At 27.8% G+C, this 18,015-nt stretch overlaps 1 protein-coding gene across 1 annotated transcript in view; it reads right to left on the bottom strand.

Moving 5' to 3' along the window:
• LOC111681207 (DNA polymerase theta) overlaps positions 1–16,986 on the bottom strand; it is a 213,196-nt gene extending 196,210 nt beyond the window's left edge. Inside the window, exon 1 of the mRNA XM_046948046.1 lies at positions 16,866–16,986. The gene's annotated coding sequence lies outside the window, so the exon portion shown is untranslated. The remainder of the gene's footprint in view (positions 1–16,865) is intronic.
• Between the last annotated feature and the right edge of the window lie 1,029 nt (positions 16,987–18,015).

Here is an 18,015-nt window from a genome sequence, read left to right as displayed (position 1 = left end):
AGTGCCTTAACAAAGGCAGCTCCCATGCCAACTGTACCAGCTGCTTATCCTACCCCACCCGTTGGAAACGGTAATGCATACACAGGACCACCAACTCAATCAACTACTGTTTCCTCTAATAATGGTCCTGTAGTTAGCACAGAAGTTCCACTCTATGGTGCTTAAAAGGGAAACATTTCGCTCATAAATTGATCATATAGATCATAAATTGATTATATAGAAAAGCTGATTCAAAGATTATAATGTCATTATTAAATTAAAAATAAAAAACAACTATTGAAAACAAGGAGAAAAATAAGTGTTTTTTGAAAAATGTTCAAAAACTAAATGAAAGTAAACCACATAGGACTTTGCATAAAGTTTTTTAGGCCCATTATTACAACTTGCCAATAACTAAATGTTGGATTTTATAATGCTGATTATTTGTTTCTCGTTATTATTCATATACGGAAAGATAAGCTGATGGAAAGATTTCCTAATGATTTTTATAGATCCTTTAATTAAAATGCAATTATAATAGCTAGAAATGAATTATCTGTACTATAAAATTCTACCTTTAGTTTTTGTGAATATGTGGTAATAGTCCTAAAGATCTTAAATATTTGGATATACACATACATACATTGGTAACTTTTATTATAATATTTTTATTATTATACATTTAAACGTTCTATAGATTAGCAACGAAAAATTCGTTTTAACAAGAAGTATTGGTTTGTTGTTCCAAACAATATATGAATCGCAGTGTTTAGAAATAAATCGTATTCGACTGGAAATACGGTTGAGGTGAATGGATCTCGTTATAAAGTGACAATTTCTAGGGCCAAGTTAAAATGGTATTCGATTTTGAATAAGAAATCTTTTAATAAGTTTTTCTATCCAGCATAAAACATTTAAGATCTTCTTTTCTTTGTTAGAAGGGTATATATAAGTTTGTCATTCCGTTTGTAATTTCTATAATATAATTTTCCGACCCCATAAAGTATATATATTCTGGATTCTTATAGGTAGCGGAGTTGTTTAAGCTATGTCCGTCTGTCTGTCTATCTGTCTGTTTGTGTGTTTGTTGAAATCAGTTTTTAGAGGACTCCAGATATCGGCGAGATCCGAATCTTCAATAATTCTGTTAGAAATGCATTCGAGAAGATCGCTATTTAAAATCAGTAAAATCAGTCCATAAATACCGGAGATATGAGCAAAAATCCGAGACAACCTCTGAAAATTTCATCAAAAATTGAGATTTTTTTCATGCTCAGACAGAAATTGCAAAAAACAAAATGCATAATCATACGGTTAATTTTGTTATTGTACTCAAACAAAGCAGAGCGAGAGCAGCAGAGTAAGAGTAGCAGAGCGAAAGCAGCACTAGTGTGTTGTAATTGGCTAGAAACATGAAATTAATTATGTGGAGCCTGATTTAAGTAAGAAGCCATAAAAGGGAACTTTTTGGTACTTTTTCGTTTTTAAAAAGGTACATTTTTAAATTTTCTATAATATTGAACCTAGGAATATGAAATTAAGTATGAGATTCGGAATTAGGTGAGAACACATAAAATGGAACCTTTTGGTACTTTTACGTTTTTCAAAAGGTACTTTCTGAGTTTTGTATAATAATGAACTAAGATACATTAAATTAAGTATGTAGAGCCCAGATTAGACGAGAACAAACAAATGGGAATTTTTGGAACTTTTTCATTCTGCAATTTTCTATAATATTGAACCTAGAAATATGAAATTAAGTATGTAGAGACGGAATTTGGTGAGAACCGTAAAAAGTGAACTTTTTGGACTTTTTAATCATGTTGAGCCCGAAGAAAGTGATGTAAATTAGGACTTTTTGGTACTCACTGTTTTCTTAACACACCATGGTGAAGAGTATATAAGATTCCGCACAGCCGAATATAGAATTCTTACTTGTTTAGAATTTCAGTTTTGTAATAGTTCTACATATCACTTGTATGTACATAAGATTATATATTTAAAATATTTAATAGAAAAACAATAATTAAATTTTATCCACATTTATGAATGTGTAGCATGAAGAAACATTTTAAATATTAATCCCCTTATTCGCAAACAATATTTGTTATTTTATAAATGGTTTATAAATTAGATTTTGTATGGAAATTTTGTTTATAAACCTTTTATAAAATAAAAATATTTTTTGTGAATAAGGGGTTATATATTTATGTATATTAATTTCTGTAGAAAAGATTATTATTAAAAATGTACATGTATGAATCATTTCATTTAATGTCAGTAATAATTTTTATTGCTTATTTTTATTATTTACCGAATTTTAACATACGGAACAGCCATTTAAAAATGCTAGATTTATTTAAAAAAAATCATTCTGCCTCATAATTATAAAATTCATGGAATAGAACTTGGGTTTGTAACTTTTTATTGAGATACGATTATATTAAAAATATAATTATGAACTTAAAAGCCCTATTCGGCGGGTTCAGTTGTATGGAGACTAGGAGAAATAATGGACCGATGTTAACCATTTTCAATAAGCTTCGTCTATACCATGGAAGATCAAATGCCAAATTTCATTGAATTATCTAAAAAATTGCAACCTGTAGTTTGATTCTAAGGTTAACAAGTTCTATGGGGGCTAGGTGAAATAATAGACTGATCTTAACCATTCTCAATTTTCATTGCATCTTCAAAATTGCGACCTGTAATTTGATTACAAGGTTTATATAGACGGACATAGTTAAATCGATTTAGAAAATGATTTTAAGCCGATTGGTATACTTTAAGGTGGGTATAAGAACAATATTTTTGTGCGTTACAAACATCAGCACAAACACAATATACCCTCCCCACTAAAGTGGTGTAGGGTATAATTAACCTGGTGGATGTATTGAAGTGAAGACCTAAAAATTCTTTAAGTGCTATCAGATTTGGAAACTACTTTAAGTTTACTTATCAAAGACACATTTTTTTGTATTTAAAGTTGGTAACAATGTATATAAAATGATATTTGAATGAACCACGAACAAATTTAGTAAATACAAGAACCTGTTACCTATCCAAAAATTATTGCAGTTCTAACAATTCTTTTTATAATGAAATTTTAAATAAACGGATAACATTTAATCAGATTCGTAAACAAAAAATGCTTTATTTCCACGAAGTGTCGACATCTATTGCATATATTTGAAAACTAGAAATAATATTTCATTTCCTTAAAAACGGCATAATGAATTTTTCCTGCTTTGAAAGAAGTAGGAAATCCATATGCACTTACATACTTGTTAATATTAGTTTCCTTTCCGCTTAGAATTTGTTGCAATTTTTTTTCCAACATTCAATTATCTTATTTTTTGAACACTAACAACGCATCAAAAAGAATAGCATTTATCACCACTTCAAAAGTAGCACAAATTGAATTTTTTTAACTTCCGCGTAAGTGATGTTTATTGACGTCCAAAGAAGAGAAAATATGTAATATTTTTTATTTAATTTAAGGTTTATTTTTTTGTAATGAAATTGTTTTTGGAGTTAATAAATAAATACGTGTAATTATTTATTTAAGGCTAGTAATCCGTTAAAAAGTAAAAATAAATTATGAAATATCGCGTAATATATGTACAATGAACAGGGCGAGGATTTCTATCCAAATGCATTTTTAACTATTTTTTTTCGAACCAAAGAATTTGCTACAAAATTGCATCAATTTGTTGTTGCATATTTTATTTAATTTTTTAAACCGCAATAGTGCGAAAGGTATTTTGAGTTTGTGCTGCTAATTGTAACGTCCAAAATATTGGTCTTTAAAGTATCGTTTCAGTATCAATTTCTGAGTCTGTCCATTTGTGTGTCCATATAAAAATATAACTTGATGAAATTTTGTACTTACATCTCTCTCACGTCCATAATTCACTTAAGAACATTATCAAAAACAATAAAATTGGGAAGAAATATAATTTATATAAAAATATGTTCAATAGGTGGTATTATAGTACATAAAGCAGTCCCTAAAACCCGGTTTATTTGTTGTCAAAAACATAAGATCTTAATATCTGTTAATATGGAACTTCACAAAGATATATTTTTTGGTGAATATTTTTTAAATTTTTAGTGTATATTTTCTTATTTTAATGTGTATATTATAAGCGCATATTTTTAATTTTTAGTGCATGAAAATCCTTGACCTGATAATGAATAATAAACGGCACATCGTCTCGAATAACTTTCAAACCTTTTACATAACTGTTAAGAAAGAGAGATATAATTGAATTTTCATAGAAGGCAGACGTGTTTTGCTCATAAAAAAATTAAATAAAATATATTAAAAAATATTTTTCCTTTGAAACTTACGACAAAAAAGTTTTCAATTTTAATTTATTTTATTGTCCTTGAGAATGGACAAACCCCTTGTACCGCTTGGTAATCATCCTAAAAAACCGCCGGATAAGTTTTGGAACTATGTACCTAATTCGGCACAAAATGATGGAGTTTCAAAAACCCACAATCAATATATCAATAATCCTGGTCCTGACTCTTCAGAATATAAAAACTCTAAATCCGCTACTTCACTTCAATATTCAAATTCTTCAAATCAAATAACAGAGAAAAATAATGATACAAATTTGGCCACAAATATGGAACAAATGACTCAATCAGATAATTTTAGTCAAGAATCAAATGGTAATGATGACATTCAATCAAATTATTTTTCGCAAGAGGAAAGTATTGATATGGCAAAAACATCAGGTGATGAATTTGATTTTAATACAGTTAAAAAGAAAAAATACAAAAGAAGTTCAAAAGGTGATCTAAAAATAGATTTATCCAAATTGCGATCTGTTAACATTGAAAATAGGGCATCCTGTAGTCAAAATAGGTTTGCAATTCTAGACAACTTAAATGTTGAGGCAAATGAAAATAATCATGTAAAAATTAATCCGGTGACGAAAAAGCAGAAGATAAATAAGCAATTTTGTCCACCTATATTCCTTTATGGAGTTAATATTAAAACGTTAGTTGAACAATTAAAAGCAAAGGGTATTGAATTTAAAATTATTAACAAAAATAATTTTAAAAGTAAACTTTACTTGCAAGATATGTCGGCACATACTGAGATGATTCAATTACTCAGAGAAAGGAATATTGAATCATATTCATTTACACCTTCAGAATTGAGACGCAAGTCTTTAGTATTACGCGGTCTTTATTATGATACAGCTATTGTTGATATTGAGGCGGATTTAAATAATCTATCTCCTGATACTATTTATTCTATTACAAAATTTAAAACAGCATTTTCAAAGAAAAACAATATAGAAACGGGACTATTTTTAGTTACTCTCAAGGAGGGAAAACGTTTAAATGATTTGACTAACATTCGTTTTATCTTAAATCAAGTTGTTACTTGGGAAAAGCCAAAGAAAAATCAAAAGATTGTTCAATGTTACAGGTGCCAGAATTTTGGTCACATGTCGAAAAATTGCAATAGATCTTACAATTGTGTTAAATGTTCTTCAAGTCATGAACCTGGTAAATGTTTATTTGTTCCTGAATCTAATAGCCAACCCTTCTGTTTTAATTGCCAAAATTATGGTCATCCAGCTAATTGGCGAGGTTGTCCTTCATTTAAAAAATATATAGATATAAAAAGGAAAATATCTGATAAATCGAATGAAACGAAAAGACAAGTTTCTAATAATGTTTCTGTCGCCCTAAGTTCAAGTGGTATAGATCCCAATCGCTCTTTTGCAAGTCATTTTAATAATAATTCTCAAGATAAGCCTACTTTTGTAAATGAATTTTTGAAAATAGCTAAAGTTTTATGTGAACCAGAATCATTGGAGAATAAAATAATAAATTTTATGAAAAATTACAAAACAATGTCAAAATCTCAGGCATTGAACGATTGTAAAAGTCTTTTAAGGGAAGTTCTATCAACTTATGGTCCGTAAATTATTCAACATGTTTACATTTAATGTTAGATCACTTGTAGAGACAAGTAGAAGAATAGATTTATTAAATTTACTCAATTGTAATAATATTGATTTTGCTTTTATTCAGGAAACACATTTAAAATCACATCATAAAGTTTATTTGGAAAATTATCACTTTATTACAGATCTTTCATCACAAGGTGTAGGTATCGCAATTAGAAAAAATTATACTTTTTCAAAAATAGAAATTTCTGGATTAGTATTCCCGAATATCTTCATTGAGATTCGCCTTTCAGTAAATAATTTAGTCAGAAAAATTTTAATTGGGTCAATCTATATCCCTTGTAACTTTAATGCTACACAATTTGAAAATGGTTTGTCAAACATTGCAAATTTTTCAACTGATTTTGATGCATTAATAATAGGGGGTGACTTCAACTCAAAGAATACTTTTTGGGGAGATAATACCAACAACCTTAATGGCAATACTTTTTTTGATTGGTTAAATCTTAATTCTTATTCATTTGCTAGACTTTGTAATGATATTCCTTCGTATCCTAACGGGGGTTCATTTTTAGATCATTTTCTTTTGAGCTCAAATATAGTGGATCTTATTGATCCAAATTATAATTTTGAAAATTTACCTACATTTTCGGATCATTTTCCGCTAAGTTTGAGCTTAAAATTATTTGATTTTGATTTTATCTTAAATCAACCAAATATATATTCATCATTTAAGGACACTAATTGGGAAAATTTTCAAAATGATTTAACAATGAATATATCGCAACATTTTCCACCTTCTAATATAAATTTAATGAACAACGAAATTGATACATATATCAATAAATTTACTTCAGAGGTGAATGCGTGCATTAATATCCACTCCAAGTCAGTTGAGTTAAAAGCAAGAAAGTTTGAGACATCCGATTTTGTAAAAAAATGTTTAAGGTCAAGTACAGATGGCAGAAAGAATTGAGGAAAATTTACAATAGAACATTGAATAGAAATAATGATCAGTATAGACTTATTTCAAAACAAATCCAACTTTTGAATATTTTAATAAAAGAACAAGTTAGTAAAGAGCATATTAAAAATTTCAGTGACAAACTTGAAAATATAAAACCAGGCCCTCTTGCTCATAAACAAATTTATAATATATTAGGCTATAAACGTAGAACTACAATTGGAGATTTATCAGTTAATGGTGAAATTATTAATGATGAAAATGAAAAGTTAACTTCACTTAAAAATCATTTTTCGGGGATATATAGTGGCAATACACTAGAGAGAGATATTTCAGAAATAAATAGCTTCTTGACTTCTTTGGATCATAATGTTTTATTCAATTTCGATGATAATTTTTCGGCTCTAAACAATCAAAATTCAAACAGATTTATAAATTTAGACAACATTATGTCTCAAGTTAAGGAACTTAATAATAAAAAATCTGCCGGAATTGACAATATCTCGAATTTTATAATAAGAAAATTGCCTGTAATAGCTTTTGAATTTTTAGTTATAATTTTCAATAATTGTTTAAATAATGCGTATTTTCCAGATAGCTGGAAAGTTTCGAAAATTGTACCAATTAAAAAGAAACCAAACTCATGTGAAATAAATAACCTTAGGCCTATTTCATTGTTATCTAATTTGGGAAAATTATTTGAAAAATTTATTCGTGAGAAAATGGATATTAATTTAAATGATGACTATATACCAAATTTGCAATTTGGCTTTAAAAAAGGGCATTCGACTGTAGACGCTTTATCAAAGTTCCAAAATGATGTTGTATGTAATTTAAGAGAACGACGCTGTACAGTTGCAATTTCTCTTGATGTCGAAAAAGCTTTTGATAGAGCGTATCCAAAGGGAATACTTTTTAAAATGAAAAATATTGGAATTGATTTACACATCATTAAAATGTTCAAAAGCTTTTTCGAAAATAGGCGATATTGCATACAATTAAATGATTCTAGGTCCGAATTTGGTGAAGTTTCTTGTGGAGTACCTCAAGGCTCAATTCTGGCACCTCATTTATACAATATTTTAATTTATGACTTTCCCCACAACCTATTAAACTCAACAGGTGTACTCTATGCAGATGATTCACTACTCTATGCACACCACGAATCTCCCTCAGAAGCACTTAAAATTGTCTCTGGACACTTAGTTAAAGTTAAAGAATTTTATGATTTTTGGGGAATAAAAATAAATGCCTCTAAAAGTGAGGCAATTTGTTTAAGAAACGCATCTGGCAAATGTCCTTACTATGTTGTCCCTGAAAGTAAAAAACTGAAACTAAGTTTAAATGGTGTTGAAATACCTTTCAATGATAAATTTAAATACCTTGGTATTTATTTTAATAAACTTTTTAAATTCAATGACCACGGCAAAATTATGTTAAAAAAAGTTTATAAAATTAAAGGATGTTTTGGCAGAGTGTTAACCCATAAATCATTGCCTATTAGGACAAAATTGTTAATTTACAAAACCTGTTTAAGGCCTGTTTTACTGTATGGATTTCCTATTTGGTTCTCTATTTCTCCCACTTTAATGAATAAATTTGAAATTTTTGAAAGAAAGGTATTACGATCATGCATTGGTAAAAGTTTTGTTTCAAGATTTAAAAGATACTCAAATGTCGTAATATATGAAGAATCAGATGTAATACCGTTGAGCTTTTATGTTATTGATATTATTAAAAGATACATAAAAAGACTAAGTTATCATGAGAACATTATTATTAAAGAAATAAATAATTCTCAAATAGGTTTTAATTTAACAAATACACCATACGTATCTTCTCTTGGAGTACAAAATGAAAATATTGTTTTTAACATGGCTAATTCGTCACCGGATTTTTTTAAAAAAACTTATCCTGGCTCTCACAGGGGTTAATTTTTTATTTGAAGTTTGTTTTTTATCTCTAGATTATAAGATTTAATTTTAAGTTTATTTAGTAATATATGAGATATACTCTCACGACATTGATAGCCTCGGGAGCAAGGGCTTTGACATATAATTTTTTAATATACAATTTAAACTATTATTGTTAAGTTTGGTACTGTATTTTTACGATATTAATATTTGTTTAAGACATTACATTATAATCTTAAATATTTCCTATTAGTTATTTTAATATATGTTGTTCTTATAAAATTGATTTCAAAAAAGTCTCAATAAATATAACTATAACTATAACTGTTAAGAAAGAAGTGGTTGAGCCTTATAGTCCATGTCTTTTTGTGTCCGACTGCTTTTTTCACTCTCTCTTTAGCTTCGTTATCTGCCTCAAAAAATTAAAAATTCTTTTGAAGCGGAATTCACATGTTGTCAGAAAGATGGGTAAAAATCAGAATTTTTAACATTTTAATATCATGAAGAAATTAGCAATCTGGGAAATTTTAAATAGCAAAATGAATATTGGCTTTTCCTTTGCATAATTGTTAAGGGATTAAAAGTCTTGTTCGCTAAGGGAAATATTGGATGTGAAAGAATACAAAAATCAGTATAGATCAGGGATGCGTTTTTATGTGAACATATTTAAAAAAAGTAAAACAGCTGTTTCTACATATTTTACTTTGTTATTGTTTATACCAATCATGTAAACACCAAAAATATAAATCGTACGACTTTTTTTTTTTTTTTTGTTATTCGCATAGTGATCGTGTGAAGTGTCTTAAGTGTTTCCAAAAAGAGATAGTCATTTATCCGCTCTTTGTAAAAGTAGATACGGATATATTTACAGTTTTTTTGTATCACTAATATTTTTTAAGAAATCCTGTAAATTTCCCTGTGTGTTCATATTAAAAGATAACTTAATGAAATATTATTCGTAAATCTCTCTCACGCACATAATTCACTTAAAAACATTACCAAATGATAAAATTCGGAATATTTATAAGTTATACAAAAATATATTCATTCACCAAATTTTATTAGAATGGCTATCAAGCTTTCGACTTTTAGAAATTACATATATCCTATTTAAAGTTATTTCTTAGTCTTTATATTTGTCATTCTCGAGGTCGTGGTTCCGTTAAAGTGATATTATAGTACATAAAGCAGTTCTTAAAAAACTGTATAACTTTAAACTATTAAAATCAATCAATCAAAATCAAAAATTGCCGTTTTAAAAAATTCTTATAAATATATTGGCGAAAAATTTGGATTTTTCAATTTATCTTTTCAGGAACAGATGTAGATAGATCAATTGAACACTATATTGTCAAAAATATTATAGAAATTACAAATAACAAACTTACACGCAGAGAAAAAACATGGTTCGGCATGGGTAGGACAACTATTTTATGTTTTTTGTAACAATATTTTGTTGTCATAAACAAAGAATTGTTCTATTTATTGAATTTCATCAATATTTTAGTTACTGAAAACATTTATATGTTTATGACAATTATAAATTTGAGAATGATTGTCTAAAAAATAAATATTTTTACAACAAATAAATAATGATAATTATGTAATATGTTTACATAATTATCATTATTTAGAACCATTTAAACTATCAAATAACAATTAAATGGTAGGATTTTACACGTTTATCCATATAATGTTTAAGATATAAGTAAAATACGTTTACTATTAAAAATATTTTGGCATCGCCATTTTTATATCAGTTGTATGGTTTATCAGAACTATATCAGATTAAATAAATTGTTAAATAAACGCAGTGTTAAAATAATAGTGAAAAATAAGTAATATCTAAAAAATATAATAGGAAACAATAGAAATATAAAATACAAAAAATTAATAATTAAAAAAATTATATTGTGTTTATATTGGCATGAAAGTGTGGATATATATTTTTATATGGGAATACCAGTGCTTGAATGTTTTGTGTTTGTTTAAAAGAAAATTAACAAATAATTACATTTTACGCCGAGTACATTAGATTAACCATAATTTGTTTAATATGTAACCACAATAACCACAATGGTTTCAAGTAAACAATAATATGTTTACTTGAAACCATTATATGATTACATGAAAACATAATGTGGTTGCTTGCAACTACAATATGATGCTAAAAAATCACATTATGATTAATAAAATTATATTATGAAGAAATATTCGGACTATTTTTAATCATAATATGATAGGCTCTTATACTAATAATGATCATAATATGATATTTCTTGATAGTAAAAATGTTCATAATATCTTTTAACTTTAACCATAATTCTAACCAACCAGCTATATTTTTTCTCTGCGTGTATGTACATACCGTACTCACGATGGTGAAGGGTAATGAAAATATCCCAGAATATTTGGGTCCAGTTGTAAAGGTTAAACAATTGTTGCTGCTCTTTCAGTAATACAAAACTTCATCGCGTTAGGTTTATTCCCTATTGAAAATTGAAGTAATATTGAGTTTCCAACATTTCTGTACTATATTTTCGATATATGTATGTGTGTATACAAATTTAAGATTAACAAGTAAGAGTGCTATATTCGGCTGTGCCGAATCTTATATATACTTCACCATAGTGTATTTTAAACATCTTTTATAAATTTTAAATTTTTTCCCGACTACATTATTATTACATCAAAAGCTAAACAAAAAGAACAACAACAACGCTAAACGAAATAAAACATCCAAAGCAAGGGTGCCCAAGCCCTATGCGCTTCGTACTCTTTTGTTTTTGTAAATGCGCTTAGCAATGGACAGTGTGTTTTCTATACACTTATATGCGCTTAACACTTGCAATACGTTGTTGTTGTTCTTAACAGTATACAAGCAAGAGTAAAACAACAACACTTTCGTATTCATTGCTAATAAACATTGACGAGACGTAGATTTTGTTTTTGTTTATCGAAAAAAAATTGTTTTAAAAAGCACTTGGAAAAATTTTGTGTTAGTTTTAAATTTCAAACTTACATTATTCGCATAAAAATTATTGTACAATAACTCACAATCTACTCTCATATAATTAAAAACGATTTAAATACTTTTTTCTATTTATTAAAAAATATATTTGCAAAACAAAAGGGAAAGTTATTTTATTTTAACAAAAAATGCAAATAATATTTTTTGCTGTGTATTTTTTGTATGTTTGGATTCCAAACATACAAAAAATACGGATTTTTGCTCATATCTCCGTTATTTACCGACCGATTTTGCTGATTTTAAATAGAGATCTTACAAACGGAATGACAAACTTATATATACCCTTCTCACGAAGGTGAAGAGTATAAAAATCATACGTAACATACAAAATATACATAATGTGGCAACACTGGTTGATTACTATAGGAACAATTCCTGCCAGCAAATTTGGGCTTATGTTTCTCAGTGCTAAGTTAAAAATTTTACAAAAACAAATTAAGTTACTTTCTAATTTTGTTAAATTTTAAAATTAAATGATAATAAGTAGATAACATAAAAATTTCAAAAGCGAACACTTTTTAATACACTAACAAAATAATTTAATGCATTCTTGCTCTCAAAATTCAGAAGAAAAAGTGTTTGCAAATTTTAGTAAATATATTTATTTCATTGTGATCAGTTGTGTGATACATTGTGAAATTTTGTTATAATTTGTTTTAATTTAAAATTTTATATATAAAAAATATAAGTTTAATATATATTAAGCATAAGTGAGAGATTAATAAGTATAAAACAATACAAGAAAAAAGAGAAATAAAGAAAATGTATTAGAAAGTCGCTTTTATAACAAGATCCTAACGAAGAGAGACTAAATATAAGTGAAAAATTAATATGATATGCGTAGAGTATTCAAAAAAACGGTCTATTCCAAAAACCGGTTTTCGAATACGGTTTTGTATAAAAAACCGGTTAACCGATTTTTCTTTATATATTAACAATGAATTCAATATTTATAATGCATTTATGTAATGTGTATGGTTTTATATTATTTCATTTTAAATTTATAACAAACATTTTTAAAATTCATTCTCAAAAAATATTAACAAAAAGAGATCGTTTTTATACCCTTCACCTTCGTGAGAAGGGTATATATAAGTTTGTCATTCCGTTTGTAATTTCTATAACATAATTTTCCGACCCTATAAAGTATATATTTTCTGGATCCTTAAAGATAGAGGATTCGATTAAGCCATGTCCGTCTGTCTGTCTGTTGAAATCAGTTTTTACATGTCCCCAGATATCGGCTAGATCCTAATCTTCAATAATTCAGTTAGACATGCTTTCGAGATATAACGGAGATATGAGCAAAAATCCGAGACAACCTCTGAAAATTTCATCAAAAAAGCCATATTTTAATGCAACAACAAAACTGTGAATTGGATAAAGATGTACATGTGCGTGTGAAGATGTATTTGGTTTTATTCAGCTGTATATTTTTTATAAGTTTGGATGCTGTTCTGTTCTCACGTAGGTAAGTGGGTATAACAAGTACAAGAAGATAAATACAGTTTGACGGTGGTATTACAGTACAACGGTTAATATTTAGTTCTGCTACAGTTTATATTTGTTAGTGTGTATGTTATGTGTGACATGTGTGCAGAGATACAAAATAAATAAAAACAGTTTTTTTTAAAACATACTTGGTGAAGGGTATATAAGATTCGGCACAGCCGAATATAGAAACATAACTTGTTTTTTGTTTGCTTAGAATGTTGAAGATAGATAGATTGTTAAAAGGCACTTATATGTAAAAGATTTCTAGCTTTTCCGTTCTTTTGTTGCATTTATCCAGGTATATAAAATTATCATATAATTATGAATGCTGTTTTCTTGTCTTTCTTGGATTTTGCATACTACTTATAGTGCTTTTTAAATCGGAAATTACACCTGTAGAAATATCAACTACAAAACATAAATCAACATCAGAATATACTAATTCTTCATCCAGCTCATTGCGTGGAAATAAACGATTATATAATTCCACAGTAAAGAGTTTGCTGTTGGTGGAGTCATTAGTTGGGTGTTTCTTGAACTTAAATAAACTATAAGGGTGTTTACTACCTTTATTCTGCGTTCATTAAGTCTTATAATAAAAATGTTACACAATTCTTGTGCATATTGTGTTTTAATTTTCCTTAAGTTGTTGAAAAACAATTTAATTTAATTGCTTCGGCCTCTACAAGGATTCATTAAAATCCTTTGATAACTGTTTTGAAGCTATTTAAGATGAAAAATGTATTAAAGAAAACTCTAGAAAATCATGATTTACACATTTCCATATTCACATGATAATAAATACCATCTGTGTTTAACATGGGATATTAAATCAAACTCTTTACCGCCTTGGTTTTTAACAAAATATTGGAGCCCTTTTGTTTTTCATTCGATTTATTAAAAATTTTTACATATTTGCGTAATTTTACCGGATTTTTATAAATATATATAATTGTACATATACATATGCATTATATAAAATGAGGTAATTTAAAAAACCGGTTATTCGATATAAAAAACCGGCTTGTCGAATACTTCGAAAATATGAAATCTTCGAAACCGGTTGGTTTCGGTTTTCGGTTTCGGTTTTTGAATACTCTAGATATGCGTCAACAACTTAATTTTTCCTGTCCAAAAAAAAGTTTGAAAGTGAAGAAAATTATGGTTTAAAAGAGCTTTATAGGTCAAATGTGATTAAATATATTTGTTTTTCTTATTTAGTTTACTGCATATTTTACTTTCTCAAAAAGCACGTTTAATTTGTATTTGTTGTAGGGACGGGACTAACTTAAGATATTTACCACATGAGGTAGAATTGCCAAACAATACCAAACATTTATGAAAAATTTTATCCATATAGCACCTACCGTACCTTTAGCAAATAGACTTATCGACATTGCAAAATCATCTAAGTACCTAATATGAAGTCAAAATATGCTATAAAAATGGACTTTTGAGTTTCCTTGGGGATTTTTGTGGATAAAAAATAAATATTTGTTGATGAGAACTGAAAAAAATCTGGCAGCAGTGATTGATAACAAAATCAAATATCTAAACTGCCCAGCAAAAATAAAACATTTTTCACCATTTCAAAAGTAGCACTAGGGATTTTTTTAATTCTAGCAGAAGTGATGTTTATTGACTTCCAAAGAAGCGAAGTGAATTCAACTTTATTTTTAAAGGTATATTTTTTGTACGGAATTTAATCGAATTAAACCAATTTTATTTTGAAGTTAATTGATAAATTCCTGTAAATTATTTATTTATGTTTATTTTATTTAAGTTAAATTAGTTGTATTCTAAAATACTACAATATGACTTCCTAATAACTACCGAAAAAGAACATAAAATTTACTTCTTGAAAATGACTTCAGATGTAGTGACCAATGACAAAAATCATAACTTCTTCAGGTCTTTTTTTAGTACATTCTGGGTGGTTAAGTAATCCTCTGTATTTGGTGGAACAAAAATTTGAATTCTGACCAGATCATAACTTCTTTAACGCATACAATTTATACGATTAATGTGAGTTTTAAAAGAATATGCGGCCAAATACATGTGAAAGTGTAATATCCCACTGTTAAGAAGTGAAGTAGTGAACCAGCAGTAAGACCTTGCGCCGTTCAACTGGTAGAATTATATCGATATTATAGATTCATATCATAGACTTTAACAACTTCAAAATAAAATTTTAATTTTTTTTTAAATTTTTATGCGAAGAACCATGCGTATTTAAAAGAATTTTATAAATATATAAGGCGAAATGAAAATGCACTTACTTGTTAAATATTACTTAGAATTGTTGATATTATACAACAAAAAAGATTTTATTTCTTAACTCTTTTCTTGCAGATACCATTTTTTAATATCATTTAATTACTTTTTCTAATTTTTATTTAATTTTTTTTAAACACACTACTACTTTTCATTATTTACTCCTTTTTTACTAAAAACAAATGTCACAACAGAAACACACATTCATATTCATGCATTCAATCATTTGCATTTACACATGTATGTTTAAACAACAAAACAACAACCATAATAATAACGAAAGAACGCATAAAAAGAAATCATAGAAATTGAACAAAATTTTAATAACTTTACACACTTTTATCTTTTATTTATTGCTCACTTTTCAAGAAAATTTTTATACAAAAATGTTTATTAACATTTTAATTAGATTTTTGTGCAAAAATATTTAAACTTTCTTTGTTATTTTCACCAAAAACTAAATTTTTTCCAAGAGACTTTTTTGTTACAACCGAACCGTGTGTAATTTGCGCGTAAACTGAATTGACTAAAAAAAAAACAAAGAGTAAATGGTACTAAAAATCTCCTAACGAAGAGGGTGTTAATAGAAGTGTCAAATTAATATGTTATGCGTTAACAACTTAACTTTTGTTGTAAATGGAAGGAGCCGGAATTAAAGAAGGTATATTGTAAACAATTTGGAGGATTGAAGTCATTACCAAATGAAGATTCTGAGTAGAAGAATTAATCAAAGGGAAGAGAAATTAGAAACTACGCGAATTAAAGACGAAAGCTCTTAGAGGGCACGCTATAAGAGGTAATCATATTGAGTAGGAGATCGAGTAACTAGACAAATCATCACCAAAGCCAAAGCGAATTAAAGACGAAAGCTCTTGGAGGGAACGCTATAAGAGGTAATCATATTGAGTAGGAGATCGACTAACTAGACAAATCATTACCAAAGCCAAATATCTATGGTGCTAAGGTATTTGGTGGGACACAAAGTATTCTATCTATTAGAAGTTGCTGAATTCTGGCTGGACTTTCTCTGGGCACCATCTACCGAATGAAATTGATTCGATTTAAAATTTGCTAATAAATTGAGAAGAAGTTTTACTTTCGAAATTTTATTATGGAAAACATAACCTTTTATAAAACCTAATAAAAACCTATAAATTAATAAAATAAATTAAACTTTAACTTTTTTCGACTTAAAATGTTTTTAATAATATGTAAATGCAATCATCTTAATTTTTGTTATATAGATATATAGAAACAGGAAATGTACTTACTTGTTAAATATTACTTAGAACCCCATCTGGATAGTTTTATAATTCAGTTGATTTTAAACTGCAACAGATTTTATTATTTATTACACTATACGACACTTAAAATTCGACACGAACCAGATGATATACATAAGTTTGAAACTGAAATTTTAGAGGAGCACTTTTGCTTACCTTACGTAGCCAAATTAAATGTTCTAGAAGAGTTGTAAAATATTCTGTGTTATTTTTATTTTATTTTGTCAGGATTAAACGAAGTCAAAAATGCTTTTCAAAATTTTTTTCTAAAAAACTGTCAATTATGGACCGATTCTCTTAAGCCAGTAGTGGGCGTTAAGTAAGTAACGGGTTTTAAATTCATTTTTTTGGAGGGGGCCATATGCATATGATGGGTAGGGTCAATTATGGACCGATCCTCATAAAACTTGGTAGGGAGAATTTGACTTATTTATGTCAAATTTCGTCGCTATACTCGTATTTATAAAATAGTAATGACTGTTAAAGCTGTTTTTCGGTGGCAATTTGTATGGGAAAACGTGAACCGATATTGACCTATAAGAAATACATATGTGTGGAAAATGTCAACTCTCTAGCTATTTTCATTCGGACTCTATCGTGCTTTCAACAGACAGACAGATTTGCTGTATTAATGGGATTGCAAACGGGTTTTATTGAAATATATCCAAATTGGTATGTTTTTAAAACATCGGGGTCATTTTGACCCCCAAGGCCGTTTAAGGGTTAATTTTTTTTCGCTATTATTGTAAATATCGGTTAATAAATAAATTTCTTAAGTTTTATGATTATCTACCTAAAAATAGAAACAAAGAGTTCTGCAAAAAATATTGGAATTTGTTTAACAAAGTATCAAAAAAAACTAAAATTTGAATTTTGAAACGACCGTTAAAAAAAATTCGAAAACTTAGTTTTTTGGAGCACTATAATGTAGGGTAAATGCACCTAATGTCGGCATCACCCAGTAGTCGGCATCTTTTGCATAAAAATGTAAATAAATAAGAAAAGCTGTACAAATTTATTAAGGTTTGATCTATATTTCATAGAAAATATGGTCTTTTTGCTTTATGAAATGAGTAAATTTAAGTAGGATTACTAATTTCCTCTATATTTGACGTTATTTAGTGACAGCTTTGCAGCA

This window comes from Lucilia cuprina, chromosome 4, assembly GCF_022045245.1.
Source record: "Lucilia cuprina isolate Lc7/37 chromosome 4, ASM2204524v1, whole genome shotgun sequence".
In the NCBI taxonomy this organism is placed as follows: Eukaryota; Metazoa; Arthropoda; class Insecta; order Diptera; family Calliphoridae; genus Lucilia; species Lucilia cuprina.
Note: the sequence above shows the minus strand (reverse complement) of the source record. Positions and strands in the feature narration are given on the sequence as shown.